The 9,618-nt window shown below is 54.4% G+C and overlaps 1 long non-coding RNA gene across 1 annotated transcript in view; it reads left to right on the top strand.

The window, feature by feature from the left end:
* The first annotated feature begins 9,045 nt into the window (after nt 1-9,045).
* LOC106818753 overlaps nt 9,046-9,618 on the top strand; it is a 32,446-nt gene continuing 31,873 nt past the window's right edge. The window contains exon 1 of the long non-coding RNA XR_001395292.1: nt 9,046-9,087. This is a non-coding gene — a long non-coding RNA (uncharacterized LOC106818753). The remainder of the gene's footprint in view (nt 9,088-9,618) is intronic.

Here is a 9,618-nt window from a genome sequence, read left to right as displayed (position 1 = left end):
ATAGACGACAGCCAGCAGAAGCACCGTATTCCCCTTACCCTCCCCCGACGATCAATACTTCGCGGCTGTGAACCGGGACATCACATCTCTCGTGAAAGCCCATATCGCATGGTTTCGCCAACGTTTGCAAACACTTAATCTCCGTTTAACAGACCTGCACTCGTTGCATAAATCTTTGCAAAATTTTTATTTGGTACGGCTACCGATGATGACATTGAGCAACTGCAACGGCAGTTATCCGCATTATATTAGGTACGACACAGGAGCGAATTTTGACTGTAATTGACGAATCCCTCACCGTCATAAATTATACTCGCATTCAGACAGAAATCAATACGGAGGTGTTGTCCCATGTAATTTCTCATGCCCGAGACTTAACCTCGAGTGTGCGCACACTAATGTTTAAAGTAACGGTTTTCCAGGCCTCTGTGACACGGGAGTTCATTGCGATTACACACCTCCAGTTATCCCTTTCTAGTTTGACGGTAGCATTTGATAACGTTCAAACCACAATTGATACTACAATAAATGCTATCTCTGTTTTATTAACGGGCCGCTTGCCCTCTACGCTGATACCCCCCCCCCATCAGCTGCGCGAAGTCTTACTTACTATCGAAAGCTTGCTACCCCCTACGTTAGCAATGCCACACAGCCCCCATGCTGACTTGTTTTATTATTATAACCTTATGGAGGCTATCATAGTCCCTGTGGACATGGGACCCCACGTAATCGCATTTTTACCCCTCACATACAATGAGATGACGTTTCAGATGTACCAAATTAGTGTTTCTCGGTAACTCCACTGCGGCGGCATACTTAAAAATTTCTCAAAATTTTATTGGAATTTCCCTCGACCATGCCAACTACGTGCAACCGGACGAGCCCGCCGTACGTTCATGCTTGCGTAAGCATCAAGAGATCTATGATGTAAGATCTCCCATTTACCCCATGTCGACAGCGATTACGTGCCCTGTTGCACTATTTCTAAATGATACCGCTCTTATCTCCACACTATGTGTGAGGCGTGTCACGTTACCGTTGTCGATGATAAAACCGCTGTCGATGTGCAAATCGAGATACCCCCACTCGACCGCCTGTTGCACCACGCAGTCCCTATAATATGGTCGGACATGTACAACGCTAAACGCCTGTCAACTAATGACTCGGAAGACTTGATCCCACCAGAAGTTGTACCTCCTAGCTCATATGCGCACGCTGACCTTGACGTCGCATACGCTGATTTAGTCACTGCTGTCAAAAACACCAAACGCCTGCCATCTATTGCCTCGTCATATACAGGAATGGGCAGGCAGGGCAGCTCAGATATCACGGCCGCCACGCATCATTCCGTAATTTATATCGGCCTCACATCTCTGCTGCTCACCGTTGTAGTCGCCGTCACATACTGCTATTGTTGTCGATGCCGCCGCCCGCACACCCCTGAACCCCAACCCCAACCGAGTCCCGCCGATCGCACGCCCCTCCCTCACAGACGTACATGGATCGAAAGTGCCTCTCCCTTCCCTACCACAATCAGACCCCGCTCGCTATTTTCCCGGTATGCCACGCACGGTCCTCGAACCTCAGTCGCGAATGGGTTCCTTCGCCCCTGAAACACCCACCCTCCAGCCCCAAGTAGATGGTTACCCAGGTCCATCCTCTTTTACCCACCTCGATACTGGTACGATCCCCTCCCAATGTCAATATATCGCAGGCAGTGTCCGACACGCCCTCCACATCCCCACCCCCAATGGCTATGGCTAAGGCCTCCCCACTCACTCCCATACTACACCGGCACATTTCGCTGCAGTCCCGCTCGGCGCAACGTTCAATGCCGACACCCGTTCCCTGCCCAATAGCCGCACCCCGCGCTGTGTAGCCGCCCTTCAAGCGCTAAACTTCGAAGAATTGGTCAGCGATATGCATTGCCATTTCAGTATGTACTCCATAAGTGGCCCATTATTTAATCAATACCGGCATAAGGATAGTTTTACGCCTCCGACAACGTGCAGCATGCAGCGTATCTGCCGCTAGTATACGTAGTAATCAAAATCGGAGATAATTGTATTACCTCGCTCATTTAATAGCAGGTATTTGTCGTTAGCCATTTAAGGCGGTTTGTTGAGTTCTATTTATTCCGCGGATTGCATTATACGTGACCGCGCTCTACAATTTGTCTCGTGCCTCTATGGCACTTACCGGGCAGTCACTATTATATACTGTCTCGGCTATAACTCGGTGTCACGTATTACGTCCACCACTTGACATTGTCAGGAACACGCCATGAACGTCGGAGACGGGCAACAACCCGAAGGGCAGCAGCCAGCAATGCTGTCATCTCCGCTGCCGGCAGGTGCTAGCGCCGCCTTGCGCTTGCACCGTCTGCGCCAGCACCACCTATCGCACCTGCGCTTGCGCCCTCTGCGCCAGCACAGCCTGCACCTGCACCGTCTGCGCCAGCGCCAGCGCCGCCTGCACTTGCGTCGCCTGCGCTGAGGCCGCCCGCGCCTGCGCCGCCTGCGCCGCCTGCGCTGAGGCCACCCGCGCCTACGCCTGTGCTGGGGCCGCCTGCGCCTGCATAGCCTGCGCCGTCGGCGCCGCCTACGCCAGTGCCGCCCGCGCCGGCGACACCTGCGCCTACGCCACTGCCGCCTACGGGAGCAACACCTGTTCCTGCGAAGCCTGCGTTGCAGGGCGGGGAGAACGCGCGCTCACCGCCCCGCCGCAGGCTCAGTTCATCGGCACGGCAATGCCACGCCGACTGTATGCGGAGCCGGGCTCCACCCACGGCCCCGTGGGTGGGCATCCGCCCGCAAACTCGTCGAATGGCGATCAGGATTGCGATCGCCCATGCTGGTTCCTGGAGGAGCAGCACTACATCGGCTCCTTCGTTGGGTCAGGCACTGCCGACGACCCAATCACTTACGAATTCCAGGTCAACGAAGGGGACGACCCCAAGAACACCACCTTCAACCCGGACCACATCCGCCAGATCGCACACAATCTGGCCCTGACGGCCCTAATGACCGCAATCTCAGAACCGTCACCCTCCCCCAACGGAGATGTGGAGGAAGGCGACCGCTAAAAGACACAAAGCACCAGTAGTAATGTACGGTGTGGGCTAGAGCCCCACACCAGTAGTCCAATTATTAAATATTAATTACTAGATGTTGTTTTATTATGTGTGAAATCAAAACTACCATGAATTTTAAAATTTACAATGATGCGTAAGGCCAGCCGGGAGGCTGGCAATACGATGTCCACAAAAGTGTACATCGGTTTAGGATGGGGGAAATGTAGTAGTGTAAAATCAGTACCTATGTATATCTATAACTATAGCCTATATCTGTGTCTATAGCTGTGTATAAAGAAATCCCACCGGCGCTACGACGTGGGAGTAATTCAATTACGACGGGTACTGTGTCGATGCTATGTGTCGACGTTCTAACAGTAATCGAGTTACAGTTTCCGGCTCTACTAGGTCGGCACGTGCTGCGACTCCCTACGGGAGTCGTGCAAACAGTGCCCGTGTCTATGTAATTGAATTAGCTAAGGTTTCCGCGTCTTTCTCTAACAAAAGCCCGTGTCGATGTAACTGAATTAACTATTCATGTTCGTGTCAATATAATTGAACTAGCTAGTACGTGATCCTNCTGGGCGCATTTAAACCGGTCCTTTTGTTCCTATTGCCGTGCATACACTCCCGCTATATATTATGTATATATAAATTATAGCTACGATGTAACATAACTCCTGCTTGTATTATTTATGTTTGTAAAATAAAGGCATGCAATCGTCTCTACGGCACACCGTCTCTCCGAGGCCTGGACCGTCTCTATGGGACGTAGATACACTGCCACTACCCCGCCTGTGTAAAGTGGGAGGCCTGGACCGTCTCTAGGGGACGTAGGTACACTGACACTTCCCCGCGTGTGTGAAGTGCGAGGCCTGGACCGTCTCTATGGGACGTAGATACACTGCCACTACCCCGCCTGTGTAAAGTGGGAGGCCTGGACCGTCTCTAGGGGACGTAGATACACTGCCACTACCCCGCGTGTGTGTGAGGGGGAGGCCTGGACCGTCTCTAGGGGACGTAGATACACTGCCACTACCCCGCGTGTGTGAAGAAGAAGCCTGGACCATTTCAAGGGGACGTAGATACGCTGCCACTACCCTCGCGTGTGTGAAGGAGAGGCCTGGACCGTCTCAAACGGGACGTAGATACACTGCCACTACCCCGCGTGTGTGAAGGGGAAGGCCTAGACCGTCTCTAGGGGACGTAGATACACTTCCACTACCCCGCGTGTGTGAAGGAGAGGCATGGACCGTCTCTAGAGGACGTAAATACACTGCCACTACCTTCGCGTGTATGAAATGGGAGGCCTAGACCGTCTCTATAGGACTCAGATACACTACCACTACCCCGCGTGTGTGAAAGGGAGGCCTGGACCGTCTTTAGGGGACGTAGATCTACTGCCACTACACCGCGTGTGTGAAGGGGAGGCCTGGACCGTCTCTAGGGGACGTAGATACACTTTCACTACATAGCGTGTGTGAAGGGGAGGCCTGGACCGTCTCTAGTGGACGTAGATACACTGCCACTCCCCGCGTATGTGAAGGAGAGGCCTGGACTGTCTCAAGGGGACGTAGATACACTGCCACTACACCGCGTGTGTAAAGTGGGAGGCCTGGACAATCTCTACAGGACATAGATACAGTTCTACTAGCCCGCGTGTGTGAAGATGGGAGGCCTGGACCGTCTCTAGGCGACGTAGATACACTTTCACTACCTAGCGTGTGTGAAGTGGGAGGCCTGGACCGTCTCTAGGGGACGTAGATATACTGCCACTACCCGCGTGTGTAAAACGGAGGCCTGGACCGTCTCTACAGGACATAGATCTACTGCTACTACCCCGCGTGTGTGAAGTGGGAGGCCTGGACCGTTTCTAGGGGACGTAGATATACTGCCACTACCTTGTGTGTGTGAGAGGAACGCTTGGACCGTCTCTAGGGGACGTAGATACACTGTCACTACCTCGCGTGTGTGAAGGGGAGGCCTGAACCGTTTCTAGGGGGCGTAGATATACTGACACTACCCCGCGTGTGTGAAGCGGAGGCCTGGACCGTCTCTAGGGGACGTAGATACACTGCCACTACCTTGCGTGTGTGAAAGGAAGGCCTGGACCGTCTCTAGGGGACGTAGATACACTGTCACTATCTCGCGTGTGTGAAGTGCAGGCCTGGGCCGTCTCTAGGGGACGTAGATATACTGACACTACCCCGCGTGTGTGAAGCGGAGGCCTAGACCGTCTCTACAGAACAAAGATACACTTCCACTACCCGGTGTGTGTGAAGTGGGAGACCTGGACCGTCACTAGGAGACGTAGATACACTTCCACTACCTAGCGTGTGTAAAGTGGGAGGCCTGGACCGTCTCTAGGGGACGTAGATATACTGCCACTACCCGCGTGTGTAAAAGGGAGGCCAGGACCGTCTCTAGGGGACGTAGATACACTGCCACTACCTCGCGTGTGTGAAGGGGAACCTGGACCGTCTCTAGGGGACGTAGATACACTGCCACTACCTCGCGTGTGTGAAGGGGGACGCCTTGACCGTTTCTAGGGGACGTATATACACTGCCACTACCCCGCGTGTGTGAAGGGAAGGCTTGGACCGTCTCTAGGGGACGTAGATACACTGCCACTACCCCGCGTGTGTGAATGAGAAGCCTGGACCATCTCAGGGGGACGTAGATACACTGCCACTACCCCGGGTGTGTGAAGGAGAGGCCTGGACCGTCTTTAGGGGACGTAGATCTACTGCCACTACCCCGCGTGTGTGAAGGGGAGGCCTGGACCGTCTCTATGGGACGCAGATACACTGCCACTACCCCACGTGTGTGAAGGAGAGGCCTGGACCGTCTCTAGAAGACGTAGATACACTGCCACTACCTTCGCGTGTATGAAGTGGAATGACTGGACCGTCTCTGTGGGACGCAGATACACTACCACTACTCCGCGTGTGTGAAGGAGAGGCCTGGGCCGTCTCTAGGAGACGTAGATCTACTGCCATTACCCTGGCTGTGTAAAGGGGAGGCCTGTACCGTCTCTAGCGGACGTAGATACACAGCCACTACCTCGCGTGTGTGAAGGGGAGGTCTGGCCCGTCCCTAGGAGACATAGATACACTGCCACTACCCCGTGTGTGTGAAGGGGAGGACTGGACCGTCTCTACAGGACATAGATCCACTTCCACTACACCGCGTGTGTGAAGTGGAAGGCCTGGACCGTCTCTAGGGGACGTAGATACACGCCCACTACCTCGCCTGTGTGAAGGGGGGCTGGGCCGTCTCTAGGGGACGTAGATCTACTGCCACTACCTCGCGTGTGTAAAGGGGAGGCCGGGATCGTCTCTAGGGCACGTAGATACACTGCCACTCCCCGCGTGTGTGAAGGAAAGGCCTGGACCGTCTCTAGGGGACGTAGCTACACTGCCACTACACCGCTTGTGTGAAGGGGAGGCTTGGACCGTCTCTACATGACATAGATCCACTGCCACTACCCCGCGTGTGTGAAGTGGGAGGACTGGAGCGTCTCTAGGGGACGTAGATACACTGCCACTATCTCGCCTGTGTGAAGGTGGGGCCTGGACCGGCTCTAGGGGACGTAGATCCACTGCCACTACCTCGCGTCTGGGAAGGGAAGGCCTGGACCGTCTCTAGGGGACGTAGATAGATGCACTGTCACTGCCTCGCGTGTGTGAAGGGGGACGCCTGGACCGTCTCTACAGGACATAGATACACTTCCACTACCCCGCGTGTGTGAAGTGGGAGGCCTGGACCGTCTCTAGGGGACGTAGATATACTGCCACTACCCGTGTGTGTAAAAGGGAGGCCTGGACCGTCTCTACAGGACATAAATCTACTGCCACTACCCCGCGTGTGTGAAGTGGGAGGCCTGGACCGTCTCTAGGGGACGTAGATATACTGCCACTACCTTGCGTGTGTGAAAGGAAGGCCTGGACCGTCTCTAGGGAACGTGGATACACTGTCACTACCTCGCGTGTGTGAAGTGGGAGTCCTGGACCCTCTCTACAGGACATAGATCAACTGCCACTACCCCGCCCGTGTGAGGTGGGATGTCTGGACCGTCTCTAGGGGACGTAGATCCACCGCCACTACCTTGATGTGTGAAGGAGAGGCCTGGACCGTCTCTACAGGACATAAATCTACTGCCACTACCCCGCGTGTATAAAGTGGAATGCCTGGACCGTCTCTGTGGGACGCAGATACACTACCACTACTCCGCGTGTGTGAAGGAGAGGCCTTGACCGTCTCTAGGAAACGTAGATCTACTGCCATTACCCTGGCTGAGTAAAGGGGAGGCATGTACCGTCTCTAGCGGACGTAGATACACAGCCACTACCTCGCGTGTGTGAAGGGGGAGGTCTGGCCCGTCTCTAGGAGACATAGATACACTGCCACTACCCCGCGTGTGTGAAGGGGAGGCCTGGACCGTCTCTAGAAGACGTTAATCCACTGCCACTACCCCCACGTGTGTAAAGTGGGAGGCCTGGACCGTCTCGATGGGACGTAGATACACTGCCACTACCTCGCGGGTGTGAAGGGGAGGCATGGACTATCTCTAAGGGACGTAGATACACTACCACTACCTCGCGTGTGTGCATGGGGAGGCCTGAACCGTCTCTATGGGACGTAGATCCACTGCCACTACCTCGCGTGTGTGAAGGGGAGGCCTGGACCGTCTCTAGGGACCAGAGACAGAGAGAGAGAGGGAGAAAGAGAGAGAGAGAGCGAGAGAGAGAGAGAAAGAGAGAGAGAAAGAAAAAGAGAGAGAGCGAGAAAGATAAATGCCTCGCGTCGCCTCGCCTCGCACACGGATCCTAACCTCTCCCCGTTTCAGCGCCCCACGACGTGGTATCTATCACCAGGCGACCAGTGACGTCACTTCACATGCGCAGATGTTGGTAGAAATGCGCTAGTAGTAGCAGTAGCAGCAGCAGCAGCAGTAGCAGTAGCAGTAGTCGTAGTAGCAGTCTCTGTGCCTGACTCTCTCTCCGTCACTAACTCACGCGCTCTCGCTCCCTCCATCCCTCTCTACCTCCGCGCCCCTAGAGGTATGTGGTGCCGTCTTAACATCGTCTGCTTGGTAGCGGCGGCGGCGGCGGCGTGGACGCTAGGTAAGTGTAGGTGCGAATGTCTATATGTAGGAGTAGCGCGTTTTGTGTGTGTTTTTGATGATTGAAAACTCGCGAGTAGACGGTTTATTACAATTCATTATAAACGTTATGTTATAGTGTATTTATTATATGTTTATTATCATAATAATTAAGCGTATATATATATATATATTATATATATATATATATATATTGTGTGTGTGTGTGTGTGTGTGTGTGTGTGTGTGTGTGTGTGTGTGTGTGTCGNCACGTACACGCGTGCGCGTCCGCACATGCATACATGCATGTGTGCACGTACACGCGTGCGCGCACGTACACGAATGCGCGCACGTAACCGCATGCACGCACATACACTCGTACGTGCACATACACGCGCGCGCGCACATACACGCGTGCGTGCGCATACACGCGCGCGCGCCCGTACACGCGTTCGTACACATACACGTGTGCGGTCATGTGCATCTGTGCATGGCAGCTACAGTTACGTGCACCTGCTGTACGCAGGCGGACGGTACACGCCCGCGTGTATGTACACGCATGCTCGCGTGCACATAAGGAGCTGTTGAACATGTTCTCATCTCTCAACTAGTTGCTATCGATCAGTTGGACGCGCAACTTTTGCGTTCGATTGTCAATTGCGAAGTTGACGATTTGGTACAATTCGCCAATTCGCCAACACAAAGTTGGCAGTGTAATCCCAGCTTTATTCTCACCGTCATGTTGCAGGCTATGCGACGAGGATAGAATACGTTGGTTGTTTCACGACTCTCATCGACCTAGACAACGGCACGAGACTCAGAGACATGTCGTCACGTCTGTACATGAGAGACAGCCTGACCCCTGCTGCATGCGTCAGTCACTGCGACCCCCAAGGATACACCTACATAGGTAAGGAGAGCAGCTGGGCGGGAGCGGGGCAGGGACGGGGGGCGGGAGGCGGGGCGAGGGAGCGGGGACGGGGCGGNAGGCCTGGACCGTCTCTACATGACGTAGATACACTGCCACTACCCTCGCGTGTGTGAAGGGGAGGGCTGGACCATCTCTAAGGGACGTAGATACACTACCACTACCTCGCGTGTGTGAATGGGGAGGCCTGAACCGTCTCTAGTGGACGTAGATCCACTGCCACTACCCCACGTGTGTGAAGTGGGAGGCCTGGACCGTCTCTAGGGGACGTAGATCTATTGACACTACCCCGCGTGTGTGAAGTGAGAGGCCTGGACCGTCTCTACATGACGTAGATACACTGCCACTACCCTCGCGTGTGTGAAGGGGAGGCCTGGACCATCTCTAAGGGACGTAGATACATTACCACTACCTCGCTTTTGTGAATGGGGAGGCCTGAACCGTCTCTAGGGGACGTAGATCCACTGCCACTACCACACGTGTGTGAAGTGGGAGGCCTGGACCGTCTCTAGG

This window comes from Priapulus caudatus, unplaced genomic scaffold (assembly GCF_000485595.1).
Source record: "Priapulus caudatus unplaced genomic scaffold, Priapulus_caudatus-5.0.1 Scaffold2494, whole genome shotgun sequence".
Taxonomy (NCBI): domain Eukaryota; kingdom Metazoa; phylum Priapulida; class Priapulimorpha; order Priapulimorphida; family Priapulidae; genus Priapulus; species Priapulus caudatus.
This window is presented reverse-complemented; position numbering and strand designations above follow the sequence as displayed.